The sequence below is a fragment of the Sinohyriopsis cumingii genome, chromosome 7 (genome assembly GCF_028554795.1).
Source record: "Sinohyriopsis cumingii isolate HCF-2022 chromosome 7, ASM2855479v2, whole genome shotgun sequence".
NCBI lineage: Eukaryota > Metazoa > Mollusca > Bivalvia > Unionida > Unionidae > Sinohyriopsis > Sinohyriopsis cumingii.
The window spans coordinates 128266652-128280090 of NC_142967.1; the positions used below are offsets into that span (position 1 = coordinate 128266652).

Here is a 13439-nt window from a genome sequence, read left to right on the forward strand (position 1 = left end):
AAACCCCATCATAATAATCAATCATTCAGGAGGAGTAATGCCAGTAAGATTTTTAAGACAGCAGCCATCGCAGCCATATTAAATGTACTGGCACTAAGTTCATTTATGACAAACTAGTATAAGAAGTCTACTGGTGAAAACTGCATGTTGATATAGCCATCAATTTGGAGAAGAGTACAAATATTTCAAAATATGACTTTCTATTCTGGAGGAGTATACAACAGAATTTCAAGCAGCAGAGGGGGCGAATCGGACATTTTGTCCAATCGTTATTTTGCTTAATTATTACTTTCTGCACTCAACGATCTAGTGTCGTCAGCGCCTGGTAAAAAAAAAACGACGACGTCGTTGGGGGATCGTCGCGTCGTCATTTGGTTTAATTAACACCTTCTGCGCGCCGATCCCCAGCGTCGTCAGCGTCCGGTAAGCACATCGACGACCGCGTCGATGTCATTGCCCCCTCTGCTGCTAAGAGGTTATTTACAATGATCTTACAAACAGAGTGATCACTAACTCCTCCTCCTGTAGATCAATTAGGTTATTTGACTGATCGGTGAGTTTAAAATTAATTCTCGTTAAAAACCGATCATGGCATCGCATATAGACCGGATTAATCGGATTCTCAACGATTAAAAATCCCGGAGGGGCTGTTGGTGAAAATGAATAAAGGATATATCCCTGTTGAGCTTGATTTGATTGATTGGTATCTACCTGGTAACTCCCTTCGATAACATCACACACTAGATTGATTGCTATCACCGATGCGATATTTACGTTGTATGGAGCAATATGCATACCATCATCCCCGTTATCGTGTCTGAGGATATAAGTTGATGGACTGAGAAAATCATTAAGAGACTTTCTTAGTTCTGGCGCGTTGTATCCTGGAAACTTGAAATCGGGTAAATCGGCTTCTGTGATATTATACCCGGTTAGGAATTTTTGTTTATTATCATCGCTGCTATCGGATATTGTCTTAACGATTCGCTCATTAATATATTCCATGTCTGATATAAGTTGATTTAACACCTCAACGTGTTTTCGTGCTTTTGTTTTCCGTAGCTGTTCTAGTTGTGATTGGTAATTACGATTAATCTCGGCAAACGCACCAGTGATATCATCTAAACGAACTGTGACCTTGGCTGACAATTCAGGAGTTTTCTTATACGGAAAAAACCATTGCATGGTATTCCTGTCTTGAAATATAAACTCGCTGGGTAATAACGTGTTTCTTATAATAGACAAATCATTCAGATAACTGGGATTAATCTCATGATACGATTGCACATTTGTGTGCAAATCCGCGGGTGGATTCTTAGGCCATCCTAGTATGGTTCTTATTGAACTGTTATAAATATCAACCATATACCCCGGTGTGCTTATTTCAATCGTCGATGATAACGTCGGTTCATGAACCGTAATAGCGATTTTTGATTCCTTTCCTGTGATCGATTTTATTCTGCGTTGAAATTCTTTATTGATTTGCTCTATTTGGTATGACCCAGTTGGTATTGTAACCTCCTCCCAGTCTGGGGTCCCATCGGGTTTATTTTTCCGTGCAAAAACCAGCGAGTTATTAGGTTGTTGTCCGTTAAATGCGTCCGCTCGAATATTAGGCCAACTGTGATATACTCGCAATTTTGCCAGCGCTATTTCCTTCACTGGAACCGGCGACGGGAAGTTCACACTGAATTCGGGTTTCGTTGACGTTATTGATATCATATTTGTTTGTACCGGAGTGGTGTTCTCCGCGATCCGCTGAAGTAATTGAAACCCTTCGGGGTTCAGCGACATTATTATTATTTGTTGTCTTTAGTGTCTAATTTCAACAACCAGGTGGTTTCGGCTTCCAGTTGAAAATCCTCGATTTTTGACATCGCGGAGCTATATAACTGGACCATCGTGGAGAATTCAACATCGGATACGAACAAATTATCAATCGATAACGAGATCAACCCGGATAATTTCGAGTATGCGTCGGATACTATTTGATGTTTTACTGTATACTCGTTGAGTTTTTTCTGAAAACACGATGATATCTTCCTAGTGATTGCGTTGGCGACTCCAGCAACTGTTGTCATCGCGGAGACAGCGATTGGAACAGCGATCGGGGCTATCGTGGTCACCGTGGATAAAATAACACCGGTACCGGCCACTATACCCGACACCGAGTACACGACCGCGTCGATGGCGGTTATTTTTCGGCGGTATTTTTTTATTTTTGCACGGTATTGTTCGGAAAGCGTTTTCAAGTTCGCGGAGAATTCTTTTGCGGTATCGAATCGATATTGATGTGACGTCGGTGATACCTCTGATTCAATTTCCTTGGTGGTCATTTTTATTTTAAAAGAACTAGTGTTTTTAATTACTTAGATTCGCTACAAATTCCACATACCATGTAATGTTTGCCCCGGCTAGATTTCTATCAACGGCATAAATTGTAAATAGTTCAGTTGCGTTCTTGTCTATAATTGTTGATATTGTATTGTTAAACCCGGATGAACTCGACGATAATATATTAAACTGCATCATTGAAATCAGTGTCAATCGATAAATGCCCTTAACAGTTGCGGTGATATTTACTGTATTCTGTGTAGGAGTCCAATCGAATGATCCATGCCGAATTGTGTATACTGTGTTGATGATGTTCTCATGAGGGATTTTTATTTTTTCAAATTGCTCTGCTACTCTCGGTAGCCCGTCTTTAATCGCTTCAACATCAGTTCTGATTATTCCTACTTCCTGCCAATGCGCGTCTATATTATTCTTGTTCGCTGCAACATTAGTTTTGATTGTTTCTATTTCCCGTGTATTCTCGGTCATACTTTTTTTGTTTGCTGCAACATCAAGTTTGATTGTTCCTATTTCATATGTATGCACGTCTATACCTTTTTTGTTCGCTGCAACATCAGTTTTGATTAATCCTATTCCCCGCCAATACGCGTCTATATTTTTTTTGTTCGCTTCAATATCAGTTTTGATTGTTCCTATTTCCTGTGTATGCGTGTCCATATTATTTATGATCGTTGTAACATCAGTTTTGATTGTTTCTATTTTCCGTCCATGCGAGTCTACATTATTTATGATCGTTGCAACATTAGCGCCGATTATTTCTATTTCCCGTTCATGCGCGTCTACACTCCTTTTGTTTGTTGCAACATCAGTTTTGATTGTTTTTATTTCCTGTCCATACGCAGTGATATCATTTATAGTTATTGTAATCTCATCCGGCTTGGTATTTTTTTTACCAAAGAATTTATCAAAGTTGTCATCGATCCTGTTAACATTTTTTCGCAACGGGGGTAAATTGGCCGACATCTCCATAAGATCCGAAATAGCATTTTTTATTTTTACAAGATTTGGTTCGTCTGCCGTCGTGGATCCCCGAAAAAAACTATCGACAATGTGTTGCACATTGGTGAAACGCGTTAGCATCGACCTGAACTGTTCTCCATGAAAGTTAAATTCACCACGTAAACCCCTTAACGAATTCGACATGGTTATATAACTGTTGCCAAGTATACTTATTCTTCCATCTATCATCGATATATCTTCACCCGGTTTGAGTCGTCCGTCGCTGGTATACAGCGCGATAGCGTTCTCGGCGGCATCACGCTGTCGTATTAAAACGTCATTCAGCGACACATTACTGGATTTCAATTTACCCTGGCGGTCTTGAAACACAACTATTTCGTCCGGGTCAACACTGGTTAAATTCAACGTATCAGCGATTTCATCCTCAATTAGTTTTTTTATGTCGGCGACGGCCGTTTCCGTGGATTCTTTCAGCGCCGAAACCGATCGTCCCCAAATATCAATCATTATTATTGTAAATGTTATTCTCTAAAATCCGTTGAGCTTCTACGACCCCACTAGTGTATTCGTTTACAACCACATGAGGTGGTTTCCGCGATGATGAAATCGCCGCGAGTACGTTTAATACCTCACGGCCACATATCGGTGGGTCACTTAATTGCTGTGTTGGCAGCGTGGAATAAAAAACCCGGGCTGAACACGCCGGGGCTGAACACGCCCGGATATACCGCATGAACTCGTTTGGCGGGGCTAACCCGTATGAATCAAAATAGACGATTGCACGCGGATCAATCGCGTATGCAACCCAATGAGTCCCCGCTCCGGAGGACCCATCGAGGTTAATTATGCCTGTTTCAATATTCCTTGGTTTTGTCGGTAATTGATCCCTCATGAAAACACCTCTGAAGTTTTTTATCGCTAACGCGTTTGCGGCGTCTATTAAATCAAAATTAGACATGGGAGTCATAGACTCAGGAGTCATTGACTCCCGAGTCAATAAACGGTTCCCGGTAGTCTTAGACCCTTTCCCGAGTACCATGAATACGGGGTTCCCGGTAGTCTTAGACCCTTTCCGGCCACGGGTCGTTTTTTTTTGTAGCCTTTCCCGGTTGCCTTCTTCAATGCCATCCCCGCCGCGGTACCAACGGCTCCTAACGCCGCCGCCTTAGCCACTGCTGGTGCGGCCGCGGCAATCAATGCCGGAATCGCAGCTAACAGCGGAAATATCCCACCGGTCTTTTCCATGTTTTTAATTGCTGCGGCCGAAAAATCTATTTGAACACCCTTTTTATTCTTCATCGCATCATTGAAATGTTTTATTTGACGCGCCGTCAACGATATCTTATGATTACCACCCGCCATCTGCGACGGCTTCAGCGTTATTGTGGTTCCGCATTGTTTAGCCGACTTTGATCGTAATTTCTTGACTTGACCATCAGTCAACTCTACACTGACGACACTATACGACATTTATTGTAAACGCGTTTTGTGCTTTCAATTACATGTTTTCCACTGGCGCATCAACGATTCTCATTCGTCCACCAACACCTTCTAGCAGCATTGATTTATCGCTGAGAATGACAGCAACCGCTCTATAATTAACACCACCCGGGGCTATACGAGCTCGGAAGTGTATATCAACGACGGATTGTCTCGTTAAATCAAGATGTTCCAGCGAAAAATAATAAATCGGATACAGGTTTTTAAAATCAAGTTGTGATATTTGCAAACCAGTGTCGACGTTTTGATCACGACCCATATACGACAGCAATCGATGGTACACACGTGCGATATGGTTGTCGCCGTAATTAAGCTGTATATCCTCGGATGGTTCCTGTTGTCCGTTTATTCTCAGCGAAACATCCCTGACTCCTAATTGATCAAATATCATATGGCTGCGTTCTTGACTGCCCAATCGTTCCCTATTCTGTAGCGCTATGAATATATGACGCGGGGCTGAAACACCCTGTTTTGATGCCAGGTGCCATGTAAACGTATCGGCGACGTTATCCTCTTTAGCATCAGTTGTTACCGCTAGCCAACTCAACAACGATTTCCCTCCCTGTTCCATAAATGCTAACAATCGTGCTTCCGTGGTAACTGATGGAGTCAGCACCGGCATCCACAATGCCATTTTAGTTAAAATGACTTTACCGGCAGCGACGCCAGCAGCACGCCATATTGCATTGTTATCATCGCCCCTTCGCGTCAGCGCGATTGTATGCTTAGCCCCATAGACAACTTTTCTGACATTTCTGCAGAATCCAAATATGTGATGGAGTGGAATCGCGCATGAAAACTGTCGGCGTGGTCCTTGCAACATTCCTACTCGTGCTGCGAATCCTAGATTGTAATCATTGTTGGTGCTTTTTATAATATTAAAATTAGCACCTGGTCTTGCTCTGCGGTCTGGATTGGCTGCTTCAGCCTGTGGGTCAGTTGCGGTATCTCTTTCCGCCAGCACGTTGATGTACTGAATATGGTCAGCGTTATTGGTGGTGTCCTTCGCAAACATCATAGATGGGCCCGCCGATCTTGTATAATCATCCGAGTATCTCGCCAACCCAATTATCGTCGTTGCAACATCAACCTCGCGTTCTATTGATTCAATTTCTCGCCCGTCAATAAGATATCTGGCGCTCTCAAATAACGCCATGATACCGTTGTTGACGAAGCCAACTCGAACACGATGGTCATCTGCGTATGGTGTATTATCGGCGGCATTTGTCACGAGTTCTCCCTCAATTTCGATAAACGCTTCACACGGCAGAAAGTATTTACTGGTATCTTGGACCTGAAGTTCAATTCGCGATCGTAGGTCGGGTTGCGCTGCATAATAAGAATAATATTGATAATCACGGACAGAATCATCCCTGCGCACTGGGGCATCCATATCAAACGCGGGATCAGCGGTACGCGCAAACATTCTATTATTTATCATGTTGATGTTTTCAATTGCGATTTTTTCGTCGTAAATTCTTTGAATTTAAACCACTCCCCGCTATCGCGTTCATGAGCGCGTTGGTTGCCGCATCGGCGGATGGCGAAGTCGCCAACGACGGAGTCGTCGCCAACGACTCTAATTTTTCTTCCACGGCGTTATTTATTACTTTACTGACATTTGCAGGCATCACTGTCGTTGATGGCATCACCGGTGGTTTCTGTTTTTTTCTCCTGGATTTCACCAACGACATTAGTTTGTCTCGCGCGGCAGAAAGCGCCTTTCCGGCAACATCTCCAATAGCACTAATACCCTTATCACGAATAACATCAATAGCCTTCATTCCTAATTGTTTGGCTAACGGCGCTACTTTTGGAGCCATTCTTGTAAATAACCCCGCAATGGTGCTACCGAGACCATCTCCATAGTACGCGCGGTAAACAGGCAATCGCGAGTTTACCACGTAGACGAGTACTGGTTTATCATGGTTGTAGTGTATGATCATCCTTATTAAAAACACCAGTTTTCCAATTAATCATCCACGAGCTCGTCTATGAGCGTTCGATATGCATTAATGTCCATAATACCGCCTGCAAATAAACGCTTGCAAATATCAGCGGCCTCATTGATTATTTCCGGAGAGTTATTTCCGGCTCGTTTTCCTCCGATTAGTACTTCCAGCCGTGATATATCACTGAGAACACTATTAGGGCAGGTAACGCCGTAGGATTCTTTACCAACAGGGTATCCTTTTCCTTTTTTTGGTGTTATACTCTTAACTTCCTTGTGGAATGCGTCGTAATCGGATTTACTACGATGTGGTAATGCATCTTTATGTTTACTTGCTAAATACACTATTCTTGCCCAGTCTTTTAACGACTTTATATTTTTCTCGTAACCGCTATTGATATGCTTCTTATCTCGTATGTTCTTAGCAAAATTGTTGGCAGTAAAATTAATTAATTCTTCCCTGTTGCTGAAGCCTCTAATTTGATCTATTGTGCTCTTCTTGAGTACAATACGGGGTATATTCCCCTCTTTTTCTTCCGGTATTTCTTCTTCTGGTGTTTCTTCGGGTATTTCTTCTTCTGGTTCTCTTGCGGTGGCGCCTGGTTCTTCTTCGTCGGCCATTGTAACATAAGGTTCTTGTGGTTCGGTTATAGCGAGTGGTGGTGGCCTCCGTGTTGTAGCAGCCGCTATTTTTGCAGGGAGTGTTTCTAAAGACCTTTTTGTTTGTTTTGTCTCTGCCGCTATCTTTTCAAGCGCACCAAGAACGGGTACAGTTGCCGCCGTAACATCCTTAGTCGCTTTAGTTACCGGGGCAAATAACTGTTCGCTTCCAACAGTAAAATCGGTTTGCATTTGTTGTCGCGTTTGAAGTTTCTCTCTCACTCTGTCTCGTAACGGTATAAACTTTTTAAGCGCTGCTAGCCGCTCTCTGGCTAGCCGAGTAGTAAGTGATTCACCTACCATTATTGTAAATTGATCCGCAATTTTCTAATTTTCCGCCGAGTGTACCATCGGGAGCTCCACGGAGTTTTCGTCTATAATCCTTCTAATGTTTTTGATCTTACTAGAAATCTCCCGGCGTCGTTCATAAACACGTCCGAGTTTTTTTCGTATTATTTCAACGGCAGTAAATAGTCCAATGAATGCATTTGCGTCATTGTGGTACAGGTTCTCATTAATCGTATGTTGTAATCGTTTTATAAAAAAATACTCGCGGGCCAGGGTAAAACGCCCCCGTTTCGACTGTTCGTTAATAATCTCATAATCGGATAATATTTTTTCACTGTCGAGACCATCAGATAATTCAATTCCTTGATTTTTTAATTTTGAAATCTCAGTTAATATATTATTGATGTCTTCGATATTCATTATTCTTATAAAACATCTTATTTCTAATATCAAAAATTTTAATAAAATTATTGGGGCCATTTTTGACCCCGTTTTTTGTATGGACAGTACAGTGCCGTAGATCTCCACTCGAGTGTTGTGGCAGATTGCAGGCATACATGGACAGTACAATGCCGTAGATCTCCACTCGAGTGTTGTGGCAGATTACAGGCATATACATATACTTAATTAAGGACATTCACATCTTGGAACCCCAAAGCATACATCTCCGGGAGGGAGGCCTAGGGTGACAAACGTCATCGTAGACCGCCCAGAAGATATGCTTGGGGGACATCACTACATGTACTTAATTAAGGATGAATATATTTACAATGAAATGATTGATGGATGATGGGACGGTACAAGACAGCACAAACATAAAACGGCGGGGCGGAACTCTACGGCCAATTCAACCAATCAAAAGCAACCCAATTAAATTAACCCGGTTGCATGATTGTGAACAAAAGACAACCACACGCCCGGGTCAAGAGCGTGGGTTAGTTTTGATTAGTTGAATTGGCTTTCGAAAGCCCCAGGCTTATAACGAGTCATCTTGTATATAAAGTGACTAATACAGCGGCGTCAGTCACAAGGTGTGTGTTAATTTGAATTCCCTTGAATCGTTTGAATCCTTAAATACTTATTAATGGTGTTTCACGGCATTTAAATGAAACCAAATACTCAAATAAAACATTAAAAAAAAGAATACAGCTGTTAGATAATAGCGTGTATTTCATTAGTTTTCATCGTAAAATGATTAATTAATCGCAACATTAATTGGACTTCAAGGGACGCAACATTAATTAGACTTCAAGGGACGTAACTCTTGTCATGCGACGCTATCACAAAACGAGTTATCTCCCTTTGATGTTATATATGAAAATCGAATTCTATGACCCGTCTTTTTTGAGATCGCTGTTTGATATATTCGTTCTGCAACAAATTGTATTGAGGCGATACAAATGTCAAAATATTTTCCTGCCTCATTCATCGACTGAAATATTTTTTCCTCGTGAGTTGTTGTATCAAATGACTTTACGGGTTTTGCTTTCTTTGAGTATTTACCAGTTTGGCCTTTTTTACTATTTTCACTCTGAGAGATGGCTTGCAGATTACACAGTCTATTATTTTGATAATTAGAATCAATGTGATCAATAACGAGAGTATCTTTGATCAATCCGTGGAAACATTCATAGATGATTCTGTGACAGAGATATTTTTTCCCTCCAGCAGTAAACATTAAATACCCGTGATTGTTTTTCCATCCAACCGGCTTCTTCAGTCTACGATTTCTAACAATACCGTCGCGAGATGCCTCGTAATTGACGAGCAGGGGATGCGGCTGAAATTCTTGGTCCATTTGTATAATAATACTACTTGTCTAATTTATTATTTGGTTTAATTATGAATCTTTCAACGTAGTCTTGGGGGGTTTTGATGACGAAGTCGGCGGTGGGGTTGATGACGGCGTTTTTAATTCGCTTGTCATAATAGCGTTTTAGTTCCCTGTATCGCTTTCCGCCACAATTGATACACAACTGTGATTTTCCTCTTACACCGACGTGGCAAACCAAGCACGGGAGGGGGCCAAAAGAACCATTACGAACGCTTTGTAAATGATACCCGCAGAATTCACCTCTACATGATTTATTGCACGGGGTTGTCGACCCAATCATCAACCATTTGCAGTGATTCATTATACTATATTCTTTCATTTAAATACTTGTTTTAATTATATGGATGAGTTCGAGAGATTGGCAGCAATTAAGCCCCGGAAAAATATTAGGTTTAATCTCGATAGAGTCCTCAAGGACACACCAAAAGCGTTAATAAACGATAAAACCCTGTTGAGTAAAATACGCGATTGTATCAATGAATTCAAGCGTGATGGCGCATCTCACAGTTGGTCAACATTTCGAATTGATGGCATTGTTAATGCTACCATGAACGACAACCGCGCAGCAATGATAATATCACAACTTGACGGTAAAAGGTATTTCTTCAGAGTAAAATTCATTGTCCGGGTGGAATCAGGCGATTGGATCATGCGTGATAAATTTGAACCAGTTCTCAGCGACAAGAAAACAGTCACTGTCAGCCGCGACTCCAAGCCGGGGTTGTTAACCGGAATTGACAAACCATACTATGAACGAGCGTATCCTGAAACAGCAGTTGTTTATGGAATATACCCGTTAAATAAGAAACCTGATATCGGAAAACTGAAACCGATGAAACAGTCAACTGGGATAAATTGTGTAGCAGAACGAATAATAGAGCATTTTACAAATGCATGTCGAGGAAACAAATTGACTGATTTACGACGTAGCAAAATCAACCAGTGGGAACTAACCGTAAAAGAGCGTGGAGCAACCATCAGCGACATAGCGAGATTAGAAACATCGCTGAGATTTCCAATAACCGTTACAACGATAACCGGTGAAGTATTATACGAATCGAAGTATAAATCGAAGGGAGCCCCAATCAAAATTATTGATCATAACGAACACGCATGGACGCCCGTGATCACAATATTTCCACGGGATAGAACAGTAAAGTATATCCCCGAAGAATTCCTGGGAGAACAATTCTCCAAGGACGGTTTTCTCGCGGAGAGGAAACTATTTGATGCTATTGCCTACTTGTGTAAAAACGACCCTGTATCAATGTGGTTACTTCGCAGCGCTGAAAACGATGCGGATACCTTTGATCAGTTTGTAAGACCAAACGGTGAATTATATCGCACTGAAGCATTTCACAACAGGATGAAAAAAACCGCCATAGAATTTGAGGAGCATGATGAACAACTGCTAACAAATTGTTTTACGATTCCATCGGTTGTAGCTCATGTTGCAGCAAGGAAAAATGCGTGGAGACCAACGCGCAGGGAATTTCTACCGGATGTACAATCCAGTTGTTTGGAATACTATCACGGTGGACTATGGAACACTGAATACAACCGCGACGCTATGATCTCGGTTGATATGGTTGCCTGTTATCCAGCGAGTTTTCTCGGGTATGGATCCGCCGCTGAGTACTTTAGACGATTTGGACACCCCAGTCATGAAATGATTCGTGTTGCTATTAATGGACCACTGCCTGATTTTGATTTAACCGGATTCGCTCGCATAGTATCATTTGAATTCGCGGCAGGACTCCATCGCTGTTGCTATATTTGGATCGGTAGACACATGGCTGAAAAGAGATGGCTGCCAATAGCGCTGCTACGGTATATGATTGATTGTAGCATGCTAGTTTCGTTGATTGTCAGTGACGCGATTATATCATACCGGGCACAGACTGAAGTCTGGTTACCAGAACCGGAGCGTCTAGATAGCATAATTGACGAGTCCAGAAAAAACATTGATGCCGACGAGGAATATATCATCGAATGGTCCAGGAGGATATTTAACCAACGAAACCGCGAGGCAAAAGATCTCGGTAGAAGAATAATTGGTAAGTTCACACAAGGTGGAAAAAACCACGACTACAAACGATATTGCTCACGGCTGATTATAGATGACGCAGAATATGATTTCGTAATCAAGGACACAGTGGCAAAAAATAGATACGTGAACTGCAAAACAGCTTTCTTGTCCAATGGAACGAGGTTGGGTACAGTTGTTACCTACAGCGATGGAGACAGCCCGGCGTATCCACATTTGAGGGCGTCTATGCTGGGATATGCCGCTATCAATTTATTCTCGATGATAAATAGATTCCCCGATACCGCGGTTAGAGTAGCCGTTGATTCGTTTTATGTTGACGTAGCGTATAAAGGAAACGTAGCCGAGTTTACTAGTCCGGACGAGAGTTGGGGTACATGGAGAATTAAAAATGAAATACGACGCGATTATTCCCCGTCAGCAGATGTCACCGTTGAGAACAACTACTTACGCGGTGATAAATTGTCAGAATGGTCTAATGCACCATCGTGTTCTGATCCAATTTGTAGACACAAGACGGTTTATTTAAGCGGCTGTGGCGGGTCAGGAAAGACGACTCGGGCAATTGAATTATTTCGAACGCGGGCAAGTATAATCGTGCTTACACCGACCCATAGACTAGCGCGAGAGATAAAACAACGAAATGTTGACGCCGTTACTTATCACAGCTTTTTTCGATACAGCGGCGGTGAGTGGACTCCTGATCGAATGGGTGAAAAATTTATTCCCGACATTATCATCTGGGATGAGATATGTACTGTTTCGTTAGATACTTTACAAATGTTTCTTGAGTGGTTGCTGCGCGCGAATACAGCGGTAATCATGTGTGGGGACCATGGCCAACCACCACCATTTGTCGGCGAGGGTCCACATGATTGGTTAAGGGGTTTTGTGGACTATTATGAAGAAACCGATACTGATTACCGAGCACTTGATGAACAACTGCGCGAGGTTAAGAAATTAATCAGATTACAGCCGGATAGAATTCAATGTGAAATAATTCGCGAGGTGATTCCGGAAACGCCGTTAAATGAATTCTGGGAAACATGGAGACCAAACGATTTGATTGTAGCGAGTAGAAAGATAGTCAGAGACACACTTCAGCGGAAGTTGTTTACGTTGCATAAGGAAAAGTTTCCAACGCGTCCAGTGCCGTTATGTTATAGACCCGCGGACACACGGCGGCAGAACATTGAAGTTGAAATTCCAGGTCGGACAGAAAAACAAATTCTCGTGCTGAATGATATCGTGCTCGTTGATATCAGCGTCGTCGAGGACGCGCTACGTGCTGATAAATCCCCGTGGACGCTAGGATACGCAACAACAATACATTCCTCGCAGGGACTAACCATCACGGACACAATTGTTTGGATAGTTGATAATCGCATCGAATGGTCGAATCTAGTCTATCTTGCAGTGTCCAGAGTACGAAGGATAAATCAGCTTCGAAGAATTGTTATTGACGAAGCCACCGACGAAGCCGGCGACAAAGTCACCATCGATGCAAGCGTCATTGATAGAAAACTCTCGGGTTACCGCCAACAGGATAAAAAAAAACAGCGGCGTTTTGATATTGATGCCGAATTAATAATCTCGCTACGACAACAACAGAATAATCACTGCGCGAGTTGCAATTGTATAATGAGTTGGCGTTATTCGGATAAAGACACTCGCCAATTTACCGTGGATAGGATCGATAACAGTCTCGGTCATGTCAAAAACAATGTGAGGTTGACCTGTCTTGAGTGTAATAGACGCAACGGCGCTAGTTAAGACCACGCGGGGGTAATTGAGTATCGTTAGGTATCACTTGTAGTTGCTCGCGTGTAAATCCGCGCTGAGGA

The 13439-nt window shown here is 42.3% G+C and overlaps 1 protein-coding gene across 6 annotated transcripts in view; it reads right to left on the bottom strand.

Annotated features, from left to right (window-relative positions):
- LOC149796094 (phospholipid scramblase 2-like) overlaps positions 1-13439 on the bottom strand; it is an 87591-nt gene that overhangs the window by 44226 nt on the left and 29926 nt on the right. The gene's annotated exons all lie outside the window — the stretch shown is intronic.